This window comes from Mustelus asterias, chromosome 1, assembly GCF_964213995.1.
Source record: "Mustelus asterias chromosome 1, sMusAst1.hap1.1, whole genome shotgun sequence".
In the NCBI taxonomy this organism is placed as follows: domain Eukaryota; kingdom Metazoa; phylum Chordata; class Chondrichthyes; order Carcharhiniformes; family Triakidae; genus Mustelus; species Mustelus asterias.
In genome coordinates, this window is record NC_135801.1 from 69,831,691 (window position 1) to 69,856,964 (window position 25,274).

A 25,274-nucleotide genomic window follows, 5' to 3' on the forward strand; every position below is an offset into this window, starting at 1 on the left:
TGTGCTTAAAATTTGTCTAATCCATTTGTAACTTTTAGGGAAGGAAACCTGCCATCCTTATCCAGTTTGGCCAATATGTGATGCCAGACGCACAACCATGTGATTGACTCTTAACTGCTCTCTGAAATGGCCTAACAAGGCAGTGCATTTTGTTCAAGAAGGTGGCTTACCACCACTTTATGCAGGGTAATTAGGAATGGGCAATAAATGTTGGCCTTGCTAGCAATGCCCTCATTCCATGAATGGAATCTGGAAGTTTTTGTATGAGATTCCTCTTCCAAATGCTTTTCGGGAGTGGCAGCTGGCTGACTGATCATTCAAATGTTTTCAAAGACTTGAAGTTGCTGTACTTGCATCATAGATACAGAATAAACTCATGAAAAAAATTGTGGCATGTCCATTTCAATGTAAGTACCCTTTTAAAGATGTGGTCTTAATTACTGCTAAATAACTTCTCTGGACTGAAAAATAACTTTTACACTCTGAAGTATGGAAAAATAAACAAATTATTTCACTTTATCTTTTATCTTGATTCTCTCTCTCTCATTTCTCTTTTACTTCTATTATTCTCTCACTCTCTTTTCCTTTTGATACTTGATTTGATATTGAATTCAATATTCTAAATTACACTCTCTAGTTTAGACTTTGCGCTGCTCATTAACGACTCTTCAATCTGATTGAGGCGATGCACCATTTCTGAATGAACCTACCTTACACTAAGTTGATCTTTCTCTAGACCCTAGCTATGACTGTAACACTATATTCTGCACACTCAATTCCTCCTTTATGAACAGTATGCTTTATCTATGGCAAGCAAGAAACAATACTTTCCTCTGTATAATACATGTTACAATAATAAATCAAATCAAAAGCAAAATTCTTGCCCCATTCAAACCGGTTCCAAATGTCTGGTAAAGATTGTTGTGGTTTTTTTTCAACTTTTCGGTGTCAAAACCCATATCCTATTCTAATATAAGGAATGGTGCTCGTACTAATGGTAAAAACAAACCTGTGATGCCCAACATTAGGCATTGTGTGATTTTTGACATGTGACATTATTAAAGTTTGTGGATTGAAATTCATAAATTTTAGTTACCCTGGAAGAGTTGAATCAGTTTGACACAATTAAATGAACTTAGCAGCGTATGCCATTTTTGGAAAAATATGTTTCCCTTTTATCTCAAATCCTAGATAACGCCCTATGGTGAAGAGGGCAAACATTTAATGGGATTTTAAAAAATCTATTTTACATTAATTGCTTTTTTTTTAAAGCCATTTTTATTTCTAAAACCTTTCAAAAGTGCCCTGAACTAAACACTTACCTCATTCAATATGTAAGTATCCACAACTTGTCAAGCACACCATCAGCCTTGCATTGAGCACCATTATGACAGATCCACTTTGTGTTTGTAAGATAATTATTGAATTGGTAACATTGTCATGCCACCAGCACATTTTGATTAATGGTTAAAGATGTATTATTATCACTTGTCACTTTCATTTACTGCTGAAGTGGCACTGCAATCTAACTATTATTAGAACAAATACTGAAAGATGCATCATTTTCTCTGACAAGTTTTAAAACCACAACTTTCCTGCAGGCAATTAAGGATGGGCAACTAGTGCTGGCCTTGCCAGTGATGTCCAGATTCCATCCCATGAAAGAATAAACCTGTCTTGGGATTAATACAAATGTATGTGTGCATGAGTTCTGGGGACCTGGGTTCAAATCCCGTCACAGCAGATGATGAAATTTGAATTCAATAAAAAAAATCTAGAATTAAGAATCTACTGATGACCATGAAACCATTGTCGATTGTCAAAAAAAATCATCTGGTTCACTAATGTCCTTTTAGGAAAGGAAATCTGCTATCCTTACCTGGTCTGGCCTACATGTGACAAGGGCAACTAGGGATGTGCAATAAATGCTGGCCAGTCAGTGACGCCTATGTCCCGCGAATGAATAAAGCATGTATGTATTTACACTTAATGTAATAATAAAAATTATGTAATTTTGAACACACTTTTTCCCTCAGAAATCCTATCACAGATTAATGATACTTTTCCCTCCTTTGGGCAAACATAAACATTACCTGCTTAGTCAGTTAATGGAGTAGCAGTGGTGGGTGTCAGCAAGTAGTCACCTAATCTTATCATTGCCAGTGAGACTCGTTTGTTTTTTTTTTAGAAAGAAGCTTAAATGGCATTTAAGATGACAGCTGCCAGATTGTGATTCAATGGGAGCAAACCATCTCCATGACCTTATCCACGTACTGATTTTGTGTGTACTTAGAAGTAAAGGCAATAGGTTATTCAACAGTGGAGGGCAGACACAAATGAAGCTCTTGCTGTATGGGTGGCACAGTGGTTAGCACTGCTGTCTCAGTGCCAGGGACCTAGGTTCAATTCCGGCCTCGGGTCACTGTCTGTGAGGAGTTTGCACATTCTCCCTGTATCTGCGTGGGTTTCCTCCAAATGTTCCGGTTTCTCCCACAGTCCAAAGATATGCATGTTAGGTTGATTGGCCATGATAAATTGACGACCCCCTCCCCTGCACACATCTCCAGCAAGGGTAACTGGACAACAATCCCCCTCCCACAGTGCACACATCTCCAGCAAGGGTAACTGGACAGCAATCCTATGGCGTGTGAATGCTGGTTAATTTATGTCCTCAGGCCCAAGGACACTAACATCATGTACCGTGCAACCCGATACAAGGAGAAGTGGCTAGATGGGTGGAGAACTGGCTTGGCCATAGGAGACAGGGTAGTGGTCGAAGGGTCTTTTTCCGGCTGGAGGTCTGTGACCAGTGGTGTTCCGCAGGGCTCTGTACTGGGGCCTCTGCTATTTGTGATATATATAAATGATTTGGAAGAAGGTGTAACTGGTGTAATCAGCAAGTTTGCGGATGACACGAAGATGGCTGGACTTGCGGATAGCGAAGAGCATTGTTGGGCAATACAGCAGGATATAGATAGGCTGGAAAATTGGGCGGAGAGGTGGCAGATGGAGTTTAATCCGGATAAATGCGAAGTGATGCATTTTGGAAGAAATAATGTAGGGAGGAGTTATACAATAAATGGCAGAGTCATCAGGAGTATAGAAACACAGAGGGACCTAGGTGTGCAAGTCCACAAATCCTTGAAGGTGGCAACACAGGTGGAGAAGGTGGTGAAGAAGGCATATGGTATGCTTGCCTTTATAGGACGGGGTATAGAGTATAAAAGCTGGAGTCTGATGATGCAGCTGTATAGAACGCTGGTTAGGCCACATTTGGAGTACTGCGTCCAGTTCTGGTCGCCGCACTACCAGAAGGACGTGGAGGCGTTAGAGAGAGTGCAGAGAAGGTTTACCAGGATGTTGCCTGGTATGGAGGGTCTTAGCTATGAGGAGAGATTGGGTAGACTGGGGTTGTTCTCCTTGGAAAGACGGAGAATGAGGGGAGATCTAATAGAGGTGTACAAGATTATGAAGGGTATAGATAGGGTGAACAGTGGGAAGCTTTTTCCCAGGTCGGAGGTGACGATCACGAGAGGTCACGGGCTCAAGGTGAGAGGGGCGAAGTATAACTCAGATATCAGAGGGACGTTTTTTACACAGAGGGTTGTGGGGGCCTGGAATGCGCTGCCAAGTAGGGTGGTGGAGGCAGGCACGCTGACATCGTTTAAGACTTACCTGGATAGTCACATGAGCAGCCTGGGAATGGAGGGATACAAACGATTGGTCTAGTTGGACCAAGAAGCGGCACAGGCTTGGAGGGCCGAAGGGCCTGTTTCCTGTGCTGTACTGTTCTTTGTTCTTTATTGATCTGAGACTCAGTTCACCTAGGCATGTGATTGCCAGGTGCTTCAGAAGCAGTTATGTAATTGTTTAGTTTAAGTAACAAATATTTGGCAATGTAACAGATTTGCTTGATAAGATGGTTAAAAGGAAGTAACTGTAGAAAGGAACTAAAAATATGAATACTTGTTTAGCTGAAAATTGGATTCCTCTTTTCAGCTGTTCCAGATTGCGAATTTCAATAGTTGTCAACAGTTTTTTGTTCCCTGGAGATTTGCTGGTGTTTTCTCTATTTTCACCGTTATTCTAAAATTGTGCATTTTATAATGCACCATATCGCCTGTAATATTAAACGAGTGTTCAGGAATCTTTCAGCATTTTGTTCAGTTCACTTCCTGTCACTAGAGAAATAGAGCTGTCCTATAGTTGTGGAAGGTCATTCAGTCCATCTCAGTTCATCAACCCAGATCACAAAGCAATCTTACAGTGCAACTAATAGTTTCTTAAATTATCCCAGAGTTTTTTTTCCACTCCAAGTCTGAAATAATGTCCCTTTTTACACAAAGAACTATCTCCTGATACTGGTCCTAAAATTACCTGTAGCTAGTTTGTGTCCTTCGCCTAATATTTAATATAAGGTAATATCCATAGGCTAAATATATTTTTCTGACTAATAATTACAATGTATCTCTCTCTTTCTCTATCTCTCCATGACTCATCTAATGGCAACCACCACCATCTCTGAGCTTGAGTGATTGGCTATGTTGAAATGCCAGTAAGTGTCACAGAAATTAAATCATTTCAACATGACACCCAGTTTTCTCACTGGGGTGCATTGATGGATTGTCTAAAACTGATGTATGTGAGAAATGTCATTCTGTATAGAACCCTTCAACTGAATCTTTTTTGTGCTAAGTTTTATTTGCCATTCTCAGATGTTGCACACTTTGGATTTAACTTAAGTTGAACAAAATTTGGCTGCTTAACCAATTTTTAATATAAATGACTTGAAATCTATTCTACTTAATCAAATGAGTTTAAAAGATCATCTCTTGGATGCTCCTTTTCCAGGCTGAAAAACAGAAGTCTATCCAGTACTTCCTCATAACCCTAGTTTCAAGATTCCTAGTTAAGTCATGTGGCTTCTCTGCACTGTCTGCAGCATTCAGATGTCTGACTTGTTTTTAAAAAGACCCAATATTCACCCATAATACACCTAGAATTGTTTTATTAATGAATTAAATAGTTCATTTAAAAGTCAGTCCTTTTGCTAATTTTCTAGAATAGAGAAATCTGCATTCCTGTGTTCACCCGAAAGAGTGATATTCAATGTTATTTACAAAAAAGATAAAACTTTACTTTATTCCCAAAAACTGTTCCCTACCATATGTTACTGCAAGAGGATGAACACTATTTTTCAATTTCAAACATGAGCGAAGATACCACTTCTTAATCATACTATTGGTAATATGCTGGTGCCGTAGCTCTACTGTGTGCAGATTTCCTCTTGTATTTTACATAACTACCACTTACCATGTGACAGGTGAGCTAATTTTGTCGCAGCATAGGCACATAATGTTTGAAATAATTGTTTGTCGCTCAGTCCATGTGGTGTAGGTACACCCACAGTGTTATTAGGGAGGGCGCTCCAGGATTTTGTCCCAGCGAATCGTGAAGGAACAACCATATATTTCCAAGTCAGGATGGTGAGTGCTTTTGAAGGGAGCTTCCAGATGATGATGTTCCAATTTGTTTGATGCCTTGTAATGGTTGTGGGTTTGGAACATGTTCTTGAAGGAGCCTTGTGAGTTCTGGCAGTACATCATGTAGATGGTGCACACTGCTGCTACTTTGCGTCAGTAGTGGGAAGCAGTGAATGTTTGTGAAAGGGTGCCAATCAAGATGGCTGCTTTGTCCTGAATGGTGTCAAGCTTTTTGTGTGTTGTTGGAGCTGCACTCATCCAGGCAAGGGGAGAATATTCTATCACACTCCTGACTTGTGCCTTGCAGATTGTCAGGAGGTGAGGTACTCACCATAGCCTCTGGCCCTCCATTGTAGTCCAGGTGTGATTCTGGTGATAACCCTAGGATGCTGATAGTGGGGGATTCAGCAATGCTAATGCCATTGAACATCAAGTCAATGGTTAATTTTGTTGGAAGTGTCATTGCCTGGCACTTCTGTGGTGCGAATTTCACTTGCCACTTGTCAGCCCATGCCTGAATACTGTCCAGGTCTTTCTGCATTTGTACATGGATTGCTTCAGTATATGAGGAGTTGCAAATAATGCTGAACATTATGCAATCAGCAGTGAGCATTCCCACTTCTGACCTTAAGGTAGAAGGAAAGATCATTGATGAAGCAGCCGAAGAAAGCTAGACCTACGACACAGTGAGAAACTACCACAGTGATGAAGAAGCTGAGATGACTGACCTCCAAACACAACCAACTTCATTTGTGCATTTCCAAGCATCAGAGAGTTTTCCCTCTGATTTCCATTGACTCCAGTTTTACAAGGGCTCCTTGATGCCATGCTCAATCAAATGTGGCCTTGATGTCAAGGGCTGTCACTCTCACCTCACCTCGGGAATTCGGCTCTTTTGTCCATGTTTGAACTAAGGCTGTGATACGGTCAGGAGCTGAGTGGCCCGGCGGAATCCAAACTGAGCATCAATGAGTTGGTTATTGCTAAGCAAGTGATAGCACTGTTGATGACCCATTCCATCATTTTACTCCTGATCAAGAGTAGACTGATGGGGTGGTAATTGGCTGGGTTGGATTTGTCCTTTTTTTGTGTACATGTCATACCTGGGCAATGTTCCCTATTGCTGGGTAAATGCCAGTGTTATAGCTGTACTGGAACAGTTTGGCTGCTGGCTTAGCAAGTTCTAGAGCACAAGTCTTTAGTACTATTGCCAGGATATTTATAGAATCCCTACAGTGCAGAAGGAGGCCATTTGGCCCATTGAGTCTGCATTAACCACCATTCCACCCAGGCCCTACTCTGTAACCCCATATATTTACCCTGCTAATCCCCCTGACACTAAGGGGCAATTTACCATGGCCAGTCCACCTAACCTGCCCTTTGGACTGTTGGAGGAAACCGGAGCACCCGGAGGAAGCCCACGCGGACATGGGGAGAACGTACAAACTCCACACAGTCGCCTCCGGCTGGACCCATTGTCAGAACCCACAGTCTCACATCATTGACTAAGCTGGACATTGCTGATGATGACCCTCCGTGACTGAAGTCCCTGATGTAGCTCATTCGAGAATTTGTCCGACAAGCAGCCAGAACTAGGCCATGTTACGTGGACAGTGAAAGAATAGGAATAGTGATCTCCTAAAAAGCAGCTTGACTTTGGAGTGAATTTCAAAGAAATGAATAAAATCTTGCCATTTAATAGCCATTGGGCCTCCATATGGAACAACAAATTGATATGCTCACTTCCCATCTCATTACATTGAGCAAAAAAAAATCCTGGAATTGAAATGTAATCTTTTACAAAGTTTATTATCTTCAGCATTATCTACAAACTCTTTCAAATTGGCACGTATGCTTTTGTCAGCAAGTGCTTCCATATGTATATTGCCATGCATCCATATCACAATGGGAGCAACTGCTCCAATATGTGTCACTGATCTACTGTTTCTGCCAGCCATTAACTTTGATCCATTGGTGCAGATGCTAATACATTTGTAGCCAGAATATATCATGTTGATTTATGAAGCTGCTAAGCAACCAAAAGATCTCTCGGCTGTTGTTCTGTTGGACAGCATCTGGCAAGACAAAATGTCCACCTATTTGCACCATTGTAAATATGCCTCTCATACACAAGTGAAGCATCAGTACATTGCAGGTGAAATCTGAAATGCTATTTTGTAAAAGTCTGATCTTAGGGTGTGGGTGTTGCTGGCAAGACTGTATTTATTACCTGTCGCTACTTGCACTGAGAAATAGTATCTTGAACCTTAGCGATGGTGCTCCTGCAGTGTTGTTGACTAGGCAATTACATTCTTTTTCTGCCTGGGACCTTCTCTTAATTTATAGAGTTCATGGGGAAAGCCGTAATGCCCAATATGCAAGTGTAGTTAGAGTGGATAGCTGAGCTTTTGAGGTCATGCAGCTCAGCATTCGCAGGCTTATGTCCAACTTCCTGTTGTCATGCTTTTATGTCAATATTTAACACTGAAACTGCCTGGCGATCTGAATAGCCATTTATTTAAACATATTGCCGATAAACTAATTGCATATTCTGGTTATTTGGTGCTGCACTAGAGCGAGTTTGAAGTTCCAGCATCATGCCATCTTGTATGTGTACATATAAACTTCTACTCCTCAACATCACAATTATGGGTAGCTTCTAAAGTTACTAGATGATACAGGATGATCTCTGCATAGGCATGGGTTATTTTGTATAAATAATGTGCTGGTGTAATGCAAGCAATAATTACTTCATTATTCTATAGAATAAATCATAGAATTGTAGGCAAGTACACAGGAGACTCCTTCAATGATGGCAGAGCCCAACATACAAGTGCAAAAGACAAGGCTGAAACATTTGAAGCCACCTTCTGCCAGAAGTGCTGAATGGACGATCAATATCTGCTTCTTCCTACGATCTCCAGCGTCACAGAGTCCGACTTGGTCTACTCCATATGATATCAAAAAATAGGTGAGCACAGTAGATACAACACAAAGGCTTTGGGCCTAGCAACGTCCCAGATATAGTGATGAACACTTGTGCTCCTGATCAAATCATACTTCTATCCAAGCTTTTCCTGTACAGCACAACACCTAACAAAGTGGAAATTTGCTCAAAATTGTAGAACAAATCCAATCTGGGCAATTAATGCCCCATATGTCTACTCCCAATGATCAGTAAAGTGAAGGGAGGTATAGTTGACAGTGCACTGAAGTGGCTCTCACTCATCAATAACCTGCTCACCGATGCTCGATTTGGGTTCTTGGCTGCATACCTCATTACAGCCTTGATTCAACCGTAGACAAAAAGGCTCAATTTCAGGTGTGAGATGCAAATATTTGCGCTTGTTAACTCTTATCACGTTTGACCCAGTGTGGCATCAAGAGGCCGTAGCAAAATTGAATTAGCTTGCACAAACAAAAAGTGTTTAGTTTTGATTGTTGGAAGCTGATCATTTTACCTCTCCAGCCCCCACCCCCAAATAAGTCATGATCGGAGTTCCTCAGGGCAGTGTCCAAGGCCCAATAATCTTCAGCTACTCCATCATTAAGTCAGAAGTTGGGGACTTTTGCTAATTGTTGTAGTGTTCCACCTATTCACAACTCCTCTCGTACTGAAGCAACCTGTCTGTTTGCAGCAAGACCTGGGCAGCATCCGTACTTGGGTTGATGTGTGGCATGAATATTGCTTGTCATTTAAGTGCCAATAATCATCTCCCATTGACATTCAATGCCATTCTTCTTCATTCAGATAAGAGGGCATTGGCGACCATGAAGTCCTATTGAATTGGTCCATGATTCTGCTTAACAAGTGTAGTTAGAGTGGTAGCAGTTGTTTGCCATTGGCATTCCCACTGCTGAATCCCTCACTATCAACATCCTGGAGTTACCAGTTACTTAATAGGAAAAGTCACATAAATACAATGACAAGAACAGGTCAGAGACCAGGTGTTATGTGGTGAGTGACTCACCTCCCCTCAACTCCCTCCACCCCTCACCCCTCTCGACTCCCTCCTTCATCTACAAGGCTCAAGTCAAAAGTGTGATGGAATACTCTCCACTTACCTGCATGAGTACAGATCCAATACCTTGATCCATCCAGGACCTACTTGACTGGCACTCATCCACCACAGAAAAATTTAGCTCCCTCCACCACTGGTGCATTTTGACTATAGTGTGTACCATTTACCAGCTGCACTGCAGCAACTGACCAAGGCTCTTCAAAAGCACCTAAATGCAGGATCTTTACCACAGAAGTGCAGCTAATGCATGGAAAGACCACTACCTGCAAGTCCCCTTCCAAATCATACATCATCCTGAGTTGGAAATATAATTTTGTTTCTTCATTGTCACTGGGTTAAAATGCTGGAGCTCTGTAACAGCATCGTGGACGTAACAAACCACACACAATCCGGCTGTTCAAGTAAGCGGCTCAGCACTCCCTCTTGAGGACAATTTAGGATGGGCATTAAATGCTGACCTTCCAGCATCACCCACATCTGAAGAATGAATAAAGAACAGCACAGAAAGGAAGCTATTTGGCTCATTGGGTCTGCACCAGCTCTTTTGAAGAGCTATCCAGATTGCTACAGTTTTTCCTCACTTCAAGTATTTATCCAATTCAATGTTGAAGGCTACTATCAGGCAGTGCATTCCAAATCCTAACCACATGTTGCTGCTGGTTATTTGCCAATCACCTTGAATCTGTGCTGCCTTATGATCCACCCTTCAGCTGTTGGAAACAGTTCATCGATTTGCTTTATCTAAATCCTTCATGATTTTGAACACTTATCAAATCCTCTTTCAGATATCTGTAAGGCTGTGCACCTGGTTGCAGTCCTTCATCCTTGGAACCATTCTAGTAGATTTCTGTACTGTCCCAAACCCTCATCTTTCCAAAGGTGTGGTGCTCAGAATTGGATACAGTATTCTGGCTGGACCTGACTCGTGTTATATGGGTTTAGCAGAACTTCCTGACTTTTGTACTGCATACGTCCTGTATGTTTTCTTAACTGCTTTGTTAGCCTGTTTTTCTACCTTCAAAGATTTGAGTACATGACCATCCCACACTCCCTTTTTGCACCTCATTAAAATTAGTACCATTTGCAAAATTTTACAATTTAGCTTGTACTGTCTCTCCTCAGTCTTCCTATGAAAACCCATCACTTTTTACTTTTCTGTGCTGAGTTTCATCTGCCATGTGTCTGACTATTCCATCCTCCTGATCATCTGCTACACTTCCAAGTTTTGTCATCTGCAAATTTCAAAGTTGTGCCCTGTACCAAGTCCAAATCATTTAATGAATGTCAGAAATCACCAGTGGGCCTAGTACTGAATCATGGGGAACTCCACTGTATACCTCCCTCCAGGCTGTAAAATTGCCATTCACCCCAAACATCTGATTTCTGTTAGTCATAGAGGTTTACAGCATGGAAACAGGCCCTTCAGCCCAACTTGTCCATGCCGCCCCTTTGTTTTTAACAACTAAGCTAGTCCCAATTGCCCCCGTTTGGCCCATATCCCTCTATATCCATCTTACCCACGTAACTGTCAACGCTTTTTAAAAGGCAAAATTGTACCTGTCTCTACTACTATCTCTGGCAGCTTGTTCCAGACACTCACCACCCTCTGTATGGAAAACATTGCCCCTCTGGACCCTTTTGTATCTTTCCCCCCTCTCACTTTAAACTAGAATGCATAGGTTTTAGACTCCCCTAACTTTGGGAAAAGATATTGACTATCTAGCTGAGCTATGCCCCTCATTATTTTATAGACCTCTATAAGATCACCCCTCAGCCTCCTATGCTCCAGAGAAAAAAGTCCCAGTCTATCCAGCCTCTCCTTACAACTCAAACCATCAAGTCCTGGTAGCATCCTAGTAAGTTTTTCCTGCACTCTTTCTAGTTTAATAATATCCTTTCTATAATAGGGTGACCAATGTCTTGTACAACTTCAACAAGACGTCCCAACTCCTGTATTCAATGCTCTGACCAATGAAACCAAGCATGCCAAATGTCTTCTCCACCACACTGTCCACCTGTGACTCCCCTTTCAAGGAGCAATGAACCTGTACCCCTCGATCTCTTTGTTCTATAACATTCCCTAATGCCCTACCACTAACTAAGTCCTGTCCTGGTTCAATCTACCAAAATACATCACCTCGCATTTACCTAAATCAAACTCCATCTGCCATTCGTCAGCCCACTGGCCCAATTGACCAAGATCCTGCTGCAATCCTCGATAACCACCTTCACTGCCTACTGTGCCACCAATCTTGGTGTCATCTGCAAACTTGCTAACCATGCCTACTAAATTTTCATCCAGATGGTTAATATAAATGACAATAATGATGAAGGTTCCTTGGCCAATTTTGTGTCCAAACTACTATTGCTCTTTTATTCTACTGGTTTCAATATGGCAAGCAAGTCTGTTATGTGTACTTAACAAATATCTTTTTGAAAGTCCCTATACACAGCATTAACTATACTGCCTCTATCGCCCCCTTAGTTCATCAAGAAACTCAAATCCGGTTGTGAAATATGATTTGCTAAGTGATGTTTACATGTAACTTTGTATATTGTATAAAATGTCACCACATATTGCCAGCCAAACTAAAAGGCAGTACTTCACTGAATTTGTTGTCATGGTTCTGAAGTTGGTGTTTGTCAGATTTGGCTTCAGGCACTCCTAAATCATTCATACAAACTGACTCTGGTCAGTGAAAATGCAGTTGGAAAGAATTACGTTATGAAGTAACTTACCAAAATTTAGGTAGATTTAGACTTCATTTTACTTTGTGTTGCTGCTAGCTTCTGAAAGCTTATAAATACATTGATTGTTTGCTTGGAGGGTTGATTTGATACAGTGTCACTGGGGGAATATAACCACTTAATATCGCTAAATCTTTTTCAGTAGAGCTGTATTTAACTTTTAATGCCAATCAGAGTTGCTTTTGAAAGTAAGGGTAATTAGTATCTTCATATAGGTGCAAAAATGTATCATGGCAAATGTTGCTAAACACATCTCACTTCCTACTTTGGACAGTTTGCAAGCCTGTTACACTCAAATTAAATATTTTGGTAGATATTCTAGGCACTTACATTCACATCAGGTTGTTGTTGCATGTCAATTTGCACCACACACTGACAATTTGTACTAATTCTGTTCAGTGTGCTATCCAGAACTTGGATGGGTTAGGTTCAATCGAGACTGAGGTAAGTACTGGGGCTAAATGCCAATGATTAAGATCTATTGCAACCATGAACAGCTTATCAGTGTTTGTAAATTACCAGTTACTGCAGGTCACACTGCCCTTTTATTGAAACTATCGATGAACTAAGTTCAAGGTATGGTCTGCACTAATCATGAGTGAATAGCTTTTTCTTTTAAAGCTGCATACAAACGTTCAAAGGTAAAGTATTTCTTAACTGTTGCTTATTCTCGGTCCACCAGAACTCTTAATTTGGGGCATTTTATTTTGTATGGCATTACTGAATGCAATCGTTTAAAAGACCGAGACCAAAAGCATTGTTTGCAATTGTGTGCCTGGCTATAATTGTTATTCCCTACTCCTAATGTAACATCAGGATGCCTGATAATAAAAGCTCTGAAGAATCATACAGGCTCTCAACGTTAATTCTGTTTCTCTCTCCACAGAGATTTCCAGACCTGCTGAGTTTTTGTGTTTCCATATCAGCATGCCTGAGACATTTTTGCAGCACTAAGTATTCTCCTGTAGCTCTGACAATATAATTGATGCAGGTGTTGCACAGCAACGTACCCATGTACAATACAAATTAGCAAGCAAAGAATTTCATTTTTGTTTTGAAGCTATGTAATGTGTAGCCGTTAAATGTCTGGAATTGATGCTGTTGAAGCAGCTACTATTCTGCTGCAGGCAAAAAGTTTATAGTGGTTCATCGTTACCTTAAAGAAATGAAAGGATTAAATGAGAACTTACCTTTTCAAAGTTTGATCTTCATTTTATGAAATAGGTGGGAGTGAAGAAATGAAATCCTGTCTGTGCAAGTGCAGACAGTCTTACAAGTGAGGGCAGAGTTTTTGAATCTCTTATCAGTGCCAACCATTGAATTTAATTTTGTACTTTGCAGTCAAAAGTAGCACATGTGATTAGTAACAAAATGCATGTGTCAGATATAGACTTCTTTTGAAGTTTAATGCAAGTTCACGTCAACTTAAAGTTTAAAAAATCATGCGATGAGGTGGAGGGCACATCTTTTTCTGTCTACCCACTTCAAAAAATAAAGATCAAACTTTGGACAGGCAAGTTCTCATTTAATTTGCCATTTAATTTCATAAGTGTTTGAAATAATGAAGTTTTCAAAGCAAAATTCTGGCCTCTCCATGCCAGCCAGCTCAAAGAACAAATGTTTAATGTTAAAATGTTAACAACAAATGTTAAAAGAAATCCCACTTGACTTGTGGTTTCTGCAAGACTTTTAATGCAATCCATTGCCAGTTGCACATCAAGAAAACAGGCAATAATGCCCAACATTGTGCATCATGTGTTTATGTCTTGTAAAATTCAAGTGCGTGGACAAGATAAAAACATCCTCAAGAAGATAAGAACATATCCTCAAGGACACGGGAGAGAGAGTGGTCCTTCTATGCTTCTGCAAGCACGGCACTTTCAAACTGCCCAATTATTTACATCAGAACCACTGGCTGTTTCTGAATGCCTTTATCTGTGTCTCCTTGTTCAGAAATGGTTGCTCTTCAACATGTTTCTCACATAATATTTCAAGCATTTTCCTCTCCTAAGGATAAAAAAAACTGTTCAAGTCTTCCATTTATGTATGTCACTGCAGTTGTGTTGTCCAGTTGCATCGCAATATGTGCATGACTTGTGTACTGTCATGATGCTTTTATGGTGTTACCTCAAAGTCACTTATGAATTGTGTTTGCATGTGAGTGTGTATATTTTACCCTTAAAAGTGAATAATTCAATTTAAAATAATCCAGCAGTAAAGCCCTTTTATTTAAAAGGTTAGTATATTTCACAAGTTACGCAAGGAAGGATGATCACTAAAACATACTGTGCCTTTAAGAAATGTATTTGTGTTATGTTTCTTGTGAGAGATGTGTTTAAAATTTAAATCTGGTTTACAGTGCCGATCTATCTGCCAAGCAGTCCGCATGCTGAGAATGCAGGAGCATAATTGATTCTAGATATTGGGGGGTTTGTTTTAATCTGAGCTAATGCAGTTTTGTTTATTTTTAGGTTGTCCCCTGGGGTTTCGGACTAGGGATTAATTAGTTTGATTGACAGGAGAGAGTCATGTGAAGGAGCAGAGCTAAGCTTACAAAGAAAAAGCAGGCAATTTTCTGCTTTGATCTGCAAGGAGCAGGCGCTCTTTTTTCTCTCTTTCTCTCTGGAGACTGTAGTTTGGGACTTGCCAGAAAATAGGTATCTCTCTCCAGAGGTGTTGTGGAGGCTTGAGGATTAGCAGCCCGCATACCAGTACGCAAGCCTGTTGTTTGCTAATTGAATTTGAAGAGGATTATTGCTTAAATTGGAACTAAGATAGATGAGCAGTTAAGAATTGTATCTTGTCATGTTTAAGTATTTCAATTGGTAAAAGTTAAGCTTTCATTTTGTTATAATTAAACTGGCTTGTTAAATAAAGCTGGTTTGTTAAATAAAGCTGGCTTGTTAAATAAAGCTTGTTTTGTTAAAGCTTCCCAGTGTGTCAATAGAATCACACCTGGAATGAAACAGGTTATCCTCTCTTCAATGCCAATCTGGTCCCTAACCATGCTCTCACACAACGAATGGTTGCAGATGAAGATAATTATTTTTTAAATGATTCATTTCGGTCTCATTGTTCGGTGTAAACCTTGGATTTTGAAGTTGGGATCTTGCCTTGCCTGAAGTGAAGGTTTTGAGGTTGTAGGATTGTTTCCGCAGCTGTCTCCCATGGTTGCATGGCCAGAGGTTACTGTCACAGATATGCTTAGTAGATGGAACAGGACGCAGGGAAGGAAGAGAGAATGTTCCTTCTGTGGTTCTGCAAGCACGGCACTTTCAAACTGCCCAATTATTTACAGCAGAACCACTGGCTGTTTCTGAATGCCTTTTTGAGAAGCAGTTTCTCCAAGATGTTTCTCACATATTTCAAGCTGGTTCTCTTTCTCTCGGTGTTTGCACTACCTTGTCTATACTTTTGGCAGGCCAGCAAAGATGGCCACTGCCTCAAAATTGTCGAACAGATCAGCCAAGATCTTATTAAATGGCAGAGGAGGCTTGAAGGGCCAATGGCCTACTTCGGCTCCTGTTTTGTATGTTTGTCTGAATCTCACTCCCGAATAAGGAAACTCGTTAGTCCATGACTTTTAGCCATTTTAGCTATTGCCTTTTAGCTGATGTAATTACATTTCAAATTTTCCAGCCATGAACATGACCCAATTATTCCATATTTAATGGGATAGAAATGGGCTGTTCACACTTCCAGGGAAAGCCATTGTCTGTTTGAGGACTAATTAAATTTCAAAAGTATTTTCGTGCCTGAGTATATCAGTGTTTGTAATCCACTTGGAGTCTTTGAGAGCTTGACAATGTTGCAATGTGAAGTCAAGTGACTTTAGGCAGCCAATTTAAGGCCTACCATGTCCATTTTTAAAAGAGTGCAGTTTTTTTACTTGAATCAATAACGTCATGACAATACAGAAAGAAAACTTCAATTCATTTCATTTCTTTCTGCCTCTGCTGTCTCTTCAGCATTCCACCTTCCTCAAGTCTGACGCCATTGGATGTACCCACTCTTAATCCCAAGACATGGTTTGTGTGACAGTGTACCTTTAAGAAAGGTTTTTTTTAAATCATGATCCCTGGAGCTGTCGGTGTTTTTCATTATGGCACTGGCTTGTCTGGAGATGTTCTTTTATTGCTACTTAAATGGGGGGTGATTTATTTTTACTGTGGGATATTTTATGGTTCTGTTAGGAGAAAAACTGGTTGGCAGGTCAGGTGACAGGAGTTCTTCCATTTTCAGTTCTGAGCTGCAGCTTTGAGTTTGTTTTTTTTTTAGAAGGGACAGCAAGCTGAAGAAAAGTGCTTCTCTCTCTCCCTGGTTTTGGAAATTCTGCAGGTTAGCTGAAAGCCTTCCTGGAGTAGGAAATCTGGTTGGTGGTTTGACCAGAGTCTACCTGGGGTTCTGGAAAGCTATACTGACTTCAAACTGCTCTGAATCTCAGGAGACCCACAGCATTCATCCAAAGGACTCCAGAATCATGTGAGCATTAGTCTTTGCTGTGTTGAACCTATTTAAAGGGTATTGGCAAGGGATTCATTTGATTGGAACACATTAGATATATTTGTTAAGGATTATACATTATAGTGGTGTTTTGTTTCTTGTTTTGATAAATGTCCTTGCTAATTTTCTTACCATACATGTTTGGGCGGCACAGTGGATAGCACTGCTGCCTTACAGCGTTAGGGACTCGGGTTTGATTCCTGGCTTGGGTCACTGTCTGTGTGGAGCTTGCATATTCTCCCCGTGTCTGCGTGGGTTTCCTCTGGGTGCTCCGGTTTCCTCCCACTGTCCAAAGATGTGTAGGTTAGGTGGATTGGCCATGCTAAATTGTCCCTTAGTGTCAGGAGGGCTAGCTAAGGGAAGTACATAAGGTTATGGGGATAGGGTCTGGGTGGGATTATGGTCAATGCAGACTCGATGGGCTGAATGGCCTCCTTCTGCACTGTAGGGATTCTATGTTAACTATATTCTTCAATAAACTTTATTTGGTAAAATCTTCCCAGTGGGTCTTTTGAATCATACCTGAAGTGAAACATATGCTTATCCTAGCCAAATTCAAGGTGCAAAACTTATGATCCAGGCAGGCTCCATGAAACATTTTGGAGTTTCTGACCTGAACTATAGCACTTGTGGTGTGTTTTGTTTGTGTCCCCTTATCAACATTATTCACTGCAGTTGACAAACTGTAAACCCACCAAGTTAGTTTGTCGTGAGCTGCATCAGAAACCAATTTTTCCATCAAATTGCCCTTATTTTCTTTCAATGCACATATTTTTTCCCTTTTGAGAACTGTAATGGCATGGCCTATATTGTACACCAAGGAAAGCAGCCACTAATTTGTCAATCACAGAAGAAACAAATTGATGGTGAATGTGAAGCCAATCGACATTTGCAGTAGCCGCATATTTCCTCTGATTTTGCTGCAGTGAAATTGCCTTGCCTTTGTGGAGGTGTTCAGTATAAAGGTAATTTATTACAAAGATAATTTTGTGTACTGGGTCAAGTACTGATTTCTCTGCGTATATGATGAAACCAAGGTCGGATGGTGTTTGGTCAGTTGTCTGCATCTATTGTTCCCAGTTTCGTTTTGGTAACCGCTAAAGTATCAAGTATGAACTTATCGCAGTTGGCTGGACAGCTGGTGAGCGACGCCAACAGCGCAGGTTCAATTCCCGTATCAGCTGTAACTATTCATGAAGGCCCGTAATTTAACCTGAGGTGTGGCGGTCCTCGGGTTAAATTACCACTAGTCAATGTCTATGGTCATCTGGGACAATGGTGACTTTACCTTTAACTTGTGCTCCTGATAGTTGCAAATGGTGGTTTCAACAACTTTGTAAACACGTGATCCTGAGCTCAGCCCATTTGGTAATGCTCTAAATTGCCATAATGTTCCTTTCCATCTGAAATTTACATCTTTTCTGCATTGTCATGCAATTGTACAGTATGGTATACATATTTGAACTCTGTTGATACCATACAGCAGTCCTTTGTGTATGTCTAAAGTATCCATTTTAAAATGGTATTTTCTGTTTATTCATATTTGATAGATCTAGATCATGCAATATCATCATTTTTTCAATTGAGCAAAAATGTTGGAGACAAGACTTGAGCAGATTTAATTTATTTGTTCAACTTGTATATAGAGTCATAGAGGTTTACAGCATGGAAACAGGCCCTTCAGCCCAACTTGTCCATGCCGCCCTTTTTTTTAAAACCCCTAAGCTAATCCCAATTGCCCGCATTTGGCCCATATCCCTCTATACCCATCGTACCCATGTAACTATCTAAATGCTTTTAAAAAGTCTAAATTGTACCCGCCTTTACTACTACCTCTGGCAGCTTGTTCCAGACACTCACCATCCTCTGTGTGAAAAAATTGCCCTTCTGGACACTTTTGTATACCTCCCCTCTCGCCTTAAACCTATGCCCTCTAATTTTAGATTCTCCTACCTTTGGGAAAAGATATTGACTATCGAGCTGATCTGTGCCCCTCATTATTTTATAGACCTCTATAAGATCACCCCTCAGCCTCCTACGCTCCAGAGAAAAAAGTCCCAGTCTATCCAGCCTCTCCTTATAACTCAATCCATTAAGTCCCGTTAGCATCCTAGTAAATCTTTTCTGCACTCTTTCTAGTTCAATAATATCCTTTCTATAATAGGGTGACCAGAACTGTACACAGTATTCCAAGTGTGGCCTTACCAATGTCTTGTACAACTTCAACAAGACATTCCAACTCCTGTATTCAATGTTCTGACCGATGAAACCAAGCATGCCGAATGCCTTCTTCACCACTCTGTCCACCTGTGACTCCACTTTCAAGGAGCTATGAACATGTACCTCTAGATCTCTTTGTTGTGTAACTCTCCCCAACGCCCTACCATTAACTGAGTAAGTCCTGCCCTGGTTCAGTCTACCAAAATGCATCCCCTCGCATTTGCCTAAATTAAACTCCATCTGCCATTCGTCAGCCCACTGGCCCAATTGATCAAGATCCCGTTGTAATTGGAGATACCTTTCTTCACTGTCCACTATGCCACCAATCTTGGTGTCATCTGCAAACTTACTAACCATGCCTCCTATACTCTCATCCAAATCATTAATATAAATGACAAATAACAGTGGACCCAGCACTGATCCCTGAGGCACACCGCTGGTCACAGGCCTCCAGTTTGAAAAACAACTCTCTGCAACCATCCTCTGGCTTCTGTCCAGAAGCCAATTTTGTATATTTGAGGTATAAAAACCTGCTTGGCTGCGTTATTAATTTCAGATTCCAATTTGTATCCAGAAACAACATTCAAAGTGGAACAAAAACAGAAAATGCTGGAAAACCTTAGCAGGTCTGACAGCATCTGTGGGGAGAGAATAGAGCCAACATTTTGAGTCTAGATGACCCTTCGTCAGAGTTCAAGCATTTTCAGTTTTTGTTTCAGATTCCAGCATCTGCAGTATTTTGCTTTTAACGTTCAAAGGGGCTTCATCCGATGTTAGTTTTCCAAGAGTCTTTATGGCTGCTCAATGGCTGCTCAGTCCACCTCTGATATGCTCAGCTTCAGTTCAGACATGAAAATAAGGCTGCACAGTTTCACTTACTTGAGATTCATAAGCTTATTCTGACTCAGCTGGCATCTGTCTGACAGCTGATGGTTGGCAGGCAGTTTCCCACACTTGTGCCTTGGGGGTCTTTGTCCTTGTCCATGCCTGTTCCGCAGATGCTGTGGGTGATTGAAATGCTTACCTGACCCCTATAAAAGGCCTGCTTGGGCTGTCTGCCATTTGACTGTGATATGGATTGTGGCATGTCCAGAGCTGAGTGCAGCTTTACATCACACCTGCCCTCTTTTGAACCTTATCCATTTATTTTGTGACCTTATGGAGATCGCCTCCAAGCAGCCACTGTATAATCTTGACACTTGGGTTACTCACTGCGGGGGGGGGGAACATCTCAAGTTGTGATTAGGCTTTATTTGGTCTTTCCTGAGCTAATTCAGTTTGAAGCTCACATTGCCTAGCAGAGCAATAGCACCCATGGGAAACCAATCAGATGTTGGTGTTTCACTATGGATATCATCATCTGTTGATTTTAAGGAAACTATGATCCGCTTCACAAGGGGCCTTTGGCACCACTTGGCGTTCCATTTCCAAACAGTGGACCAACTAATTCAGGTTTGCTCAAATCAAAGGTTTCACTTTTAGCACTGTCAAATTGTAATTACCTGCTTTTAGGTACTTGTATGTTTCCAACGTGCAGTTCTCCTCAAAGGGGTTAGGAGAAAATTCATATTCCCACATGCAAAAATCAATTAATTGTTGTTCATGCTGTATTATAATTTTGTCACCAGCAGCTGATTGGTTTCCCTTGGATGATCCAACTTTCACCAACAGAGAACTAAATCTAGACCAATCAGTTTCAGATAGTTAATCAGAATCTGGATCTGGAACCACTGCTTCAGTGACCGCAGCATTCAAGGGTCTGATATAATTATGCACGTAACCAGTGCTCCCATATTCCTGTTCAGCATAGACATCATAGGAGATTGAGTCAGAGGCTCATAATCAGCCAAGTCTTCTTGCAGGCCTACTTGAGTATAGTGACTTCTTCTCATCTGATGTGACCAATTAGTATCACTCCCACTACTGGCACTGTTATTTTCACAGTAAGAGTTTTAACAACAGGTTTATTTGGTAGCAAACACCATTAGCTTTTGGAGCGCTGCTCCTTCGTCAGATGGAGTGGAAATGTGCTCTCAAACAGGGCACAAGACACACAAAAGTCAAGCTACAGAACTTGATCTGTAACTTGATTTTTGTGTGTCTGTGCCCTGTTTGAGAGCACATTTCCACTCCATCTGACGAAGGAGCAGCGCTCCAAAAGCTAATGGTGTTTGCTACCAAATAAACCTGTTGGACTTTAACCTGTTGTTAAAACTCTTACTGTGTTCACCCCAGTCCAACGCTGGCATCTCCACATCACTGTTATTTTCACACAGCTCCAACCATAGTCTTCAACTGCTTGCTCTCCTCTCTTGACTCTAGAGCATCACTTCCAAACATTCTATGCGAGAGTCAATTGTCCCTTTCTGTGTCTCAGACTTTTTGGGCCAGGCAGCTTTAACATTAGTTTTCCTACCAGACTTTGTGGAGCCAGCTGCTGTGGTCTTATCCTTCAGGGGCTTGCACTTTATACTGCCCATTGAGTTTATTGCCTGCCGCGTAGTGGTTGGCCTTGCTGTGACTGAGTTGCAAAAGCATCGCTAGAACCCCCTGGCTCTGCTTTTTGAGTTTCTTTTGTCACCAACACCTGATTGGTTTCCCATGGGTGATCCACCTTTCCTCAAAGACAAATTTCAAATTCTACTATTTTTGTAAAATGTTTCCTTTACTATAAGACCATAAGACATAGGAGCGGAAGTAAGGCCATTCGGCCCATCGAGTCCACTCCACCATTCAATCATGGTTGATTTCAACTCCATTTACCCGCTCTCTCCCCATAGCCCTTAATTCCTCGAGAAATCAAGAATTTATCAATTTCTGTCTTGAAGACGCTCAACGTCTCGGCCTCCACAGCCCTCTGTGGCAATGAATTCCACAGACCCACCACTCTCTGGCTGAAGAAATTTCTCCTCATCTCTGTTCTAAAGTGACTCCCTTTTATTCTAAGGCTGTGCCCCCGCGTCCTAGTCTCCCCTGTTAATGGAAACAACTTCCCTACGTCCATCCTATCTAAGCCGTTCATTATCTTGTAAGTTTCTATCAGATCTCCCCTCAACCTCCTAAACTCCAATGAATATAATCCCACGATCCTCAGACGTTCATCGTATGTCAGGCCTACCATTCCTGGGATCATCCGTGTGAATCTCCGCTGGACCCGCTCCAGTGCCAGTATGTCCTTCCTGAGGTGTGGGGCCCAAAATTGCTCACAGTACTCCAAATGGGGCCTAACCAGTGCTTTATAAAGCCTCAGAAGTACATCCCTGCTTTTGTATTCCAAGCCTCTTGAGATAAATGACAACATTACATTTGCTTTCTTAATTACGGACTCAACCTGCAAGTTTACCTTTAGAGAATCCTGGACTAGGACTCCCAAGTCCCTTTGCACTTTAGCATTATGAATTTTGTCACCGTTTAGAAAATAGTCCATGCCTCTATTCTTTTTTCCAAAGTGTACGACCTCGCACTTGCCCACGTTGAATTTCATCAGCCACTTCTTGGACCACTCTCCTAAACTGTCTAAATCTTTCTGCAGCCTCCCCACCTCCTCAATACTACCTGCCCCTCCACCTATCTTTGTATCATCGGCAAACTTGGCCAGAATGCTCCCAGTCCCGTCATCTAGATCGTTAATATATAAAGAGAACAGCTGTGGCCCCAACACTGAACCCTGCGGGACACCACTTGTCACCGGTTGCCATTCTGAGAAAGAACCTTTTATCCCAACTCTCTGCCTTCTGTCTGACAGCCAATCGTCAATCCATGTTAGTACCTTGCCTCGAATACCATGGGCCCTTATTTTACTCAGCAGTCTCCCGTGAGGCACCTTGTCAAAGGCCTTTTGGAAGTCAAGATAGATAACATCCATTGGCTCTCCTTGGTCTAACCTATTTGTTATCTCTTCAAAGAACTATCTGGGTAAAATCCTTCATAGCATCATGCTTAGCACAATAAGGTCATGCAACTTGGCAGGTGAAGTGGCTGTGCATGTGCAAATGGGATCTTAATGATTTTGAACACCATTATGAGTTAATGGTATGTTCTTCGTCACTGAAACAAGTGATACCTTGGGGCTGAGCAGTTGCAAATAGCTGCAGCTTATCTCAGTAAACCATAAGGTGAAAGAGGCGGCATGAAAAGCACGCTCTGATCAGAAGCCAAGGAAGGTCTGGTACAAATGTACATAGGAACGTAGAAATTAGGAGCAGAAGTAGACAATTCAACCCTCATGGCTGATGTCCTCCTGGTCTCAGACCCACCTCCCTTCCTATTCTCCTATCTCTTTAACCTGTTTTCTATCCGAAATATATGCATCTCCTTCTTGAAACTATTTAATGATTCACATTGCACTGTGGGGCAACGAGTTTCACAAATTCACCACCCTCTGCGAGTGGTAGTTCCTCCTCATCTCAGTCTTAATTCTACTCCTCAACCTACACTTGTGACCTCTTGTTCTAGATTGCCCCACAAGGGGAAACGTTTGGTCTCCGTTTACTTTATCAATCCCTTTTAGTATTTTTTATACATTGATCAGATCCCTTTCATCCTTCTGAACTCCAGCATGTATAAGCCCAAATTGTTTAACTCTCCTAATACGTTCATAAGATATAGATGCAGAATTAGGCCATTTGGCCCATTGAGTCTGCTCCACCATTCAATCATAGCTGATATGCTCCTCATCCCATTTTCCTGCCTTCTCCCCATAACCCTTTAACCCACTACCAATTAAAAATCTGTAACTCCTCAAATTTGCTCACTGTTCCAGCATCCACCGCATTTGGGGTAGCGAATCCTACAGATTCATAACCCTTTGGGGGAAGTAGTTTCACCTCAACTCTGTTTTAAATTTGCTACCTCTTGTCCTAGAATGCCCCACAAGAGGAAGCAGCTGCTCCATGTCTATTTTATCCATACCTTTACCATCTTGTATACCAGAGGTCTCCAAACTACGGCCCGCGGTGGGCCGCTTCCAGATCGGAGTTTGGAGACCGCTGTTGTATACCATAAATTTGATCCCCCCACATCAACCCTTTCATTCCCAGAATCAATCTGGTGAACCTCCTCTGAACTGCCTCCAATGCCATCACATCTTTCCTCAAATAAGGAGACCAAAACTGGTCACTACTCCAGATGTGGTCTCACCAACACCCTGTACAATTGCACTTCTCTGCTTTTGTATCTGGCACTACTGTACCTTTAAGAAATGTATTTTAATCATGTTTCTTTACATTTCTTTTAAGAGGGCTCTTTGTGCTTGTTGCCAACCTGTCTGAGTAGATGTCCTTTTATTGCTGCTTAAATGATTTAATGGGTTTTTGTTTATTTTCAATCTCGGCCTAATGCAGTCTCTTGGAGTTTACGACCTTTTTGAAGTTGTTGGGGGAAGAATGATTGACAGGTCAGGTGGAACTCCCAAGAGTTTTTTTACTTTCTGTTTTGGTTGCTGGCTAGTTGGAAGATGTTTGGACTCCAGGCTGGATGCAGTGTTTTGTCTCTCTCCCTGGTATTAGAAATTCTGCTGGCTAGTTGGAAGCAGTCTTTCTTACTTTTCTGGAGTGAAAACTTTGCTGTTGGTGGTTTGCTAGCTTGAGGCAAACAGTGACGCTATCTCTACCTCAAGGTGCTGGGAATTCCAGAATGGAGCAACCAGAGTTTCAATTTTCCATCCAAAGGACTAATTCACAACAGCTGTGACAGAGCTGAAAAATAAAGGTTTATTTATTAGTCACAAGTTGGCTTACATTAACACTGCAGTGAAGTTACTGTGAAAATCACGTGAGCATTCTTATTTTCTGTGCTGAACCTGGAACAGGTGTATGTTTATAAGAAAGTTTGTTTGTTTGGGACAGTACATTGAGCTGCTGAGGTTTATACAATACCATGGTTGTTTTTTTTCTTGTTTGTAATTGGTAAAAGTTCTTGCTCATTCTCTTTTTGTGTTAACTGTATTCTTAAGCAAACTTAAATAAAAGCTCCCTGGGGTCACTTGAATCATACCCGAACTGAGACATCTTGTGCCTACCCGTGCCAAATTCAAAGCGCAAAACGTATGGTCTCGGCTGGCTTCATAAAAAACCTTGGAGTTTCTGACCTGGATTATAACATGTGCTCCAGTCCTTGCAATAATTGCTAACATTCCGTTTGCCTTTTTGATCACATGCTGTGCCTGCATACCAACCCACAATATTTTGATGAGATGATTAGATGCTTTGAAAATTTTGAGCACTATCACTTTTGATCCAGAGAAGAAACCAGTGATTCATCTCCCACATAAGTAATGATAGAACTAAAAGGCAGACTT

General features: G+C 41.3%; 1 protein-coding gene across 1 annotated transcript in view; it reads left to right on the forward strand.

The window, feature by feature from the left end:
• ap1ar (adaptor related protein complex 1 associated regulatory protein) overlaps nucleotides 1-25,274 on the forward strand; it is a 107,643-nt gene that overhangs the window by 17,074 nt on the left and 65,295 nt on the right. The window lies entirely within an intron of this gene.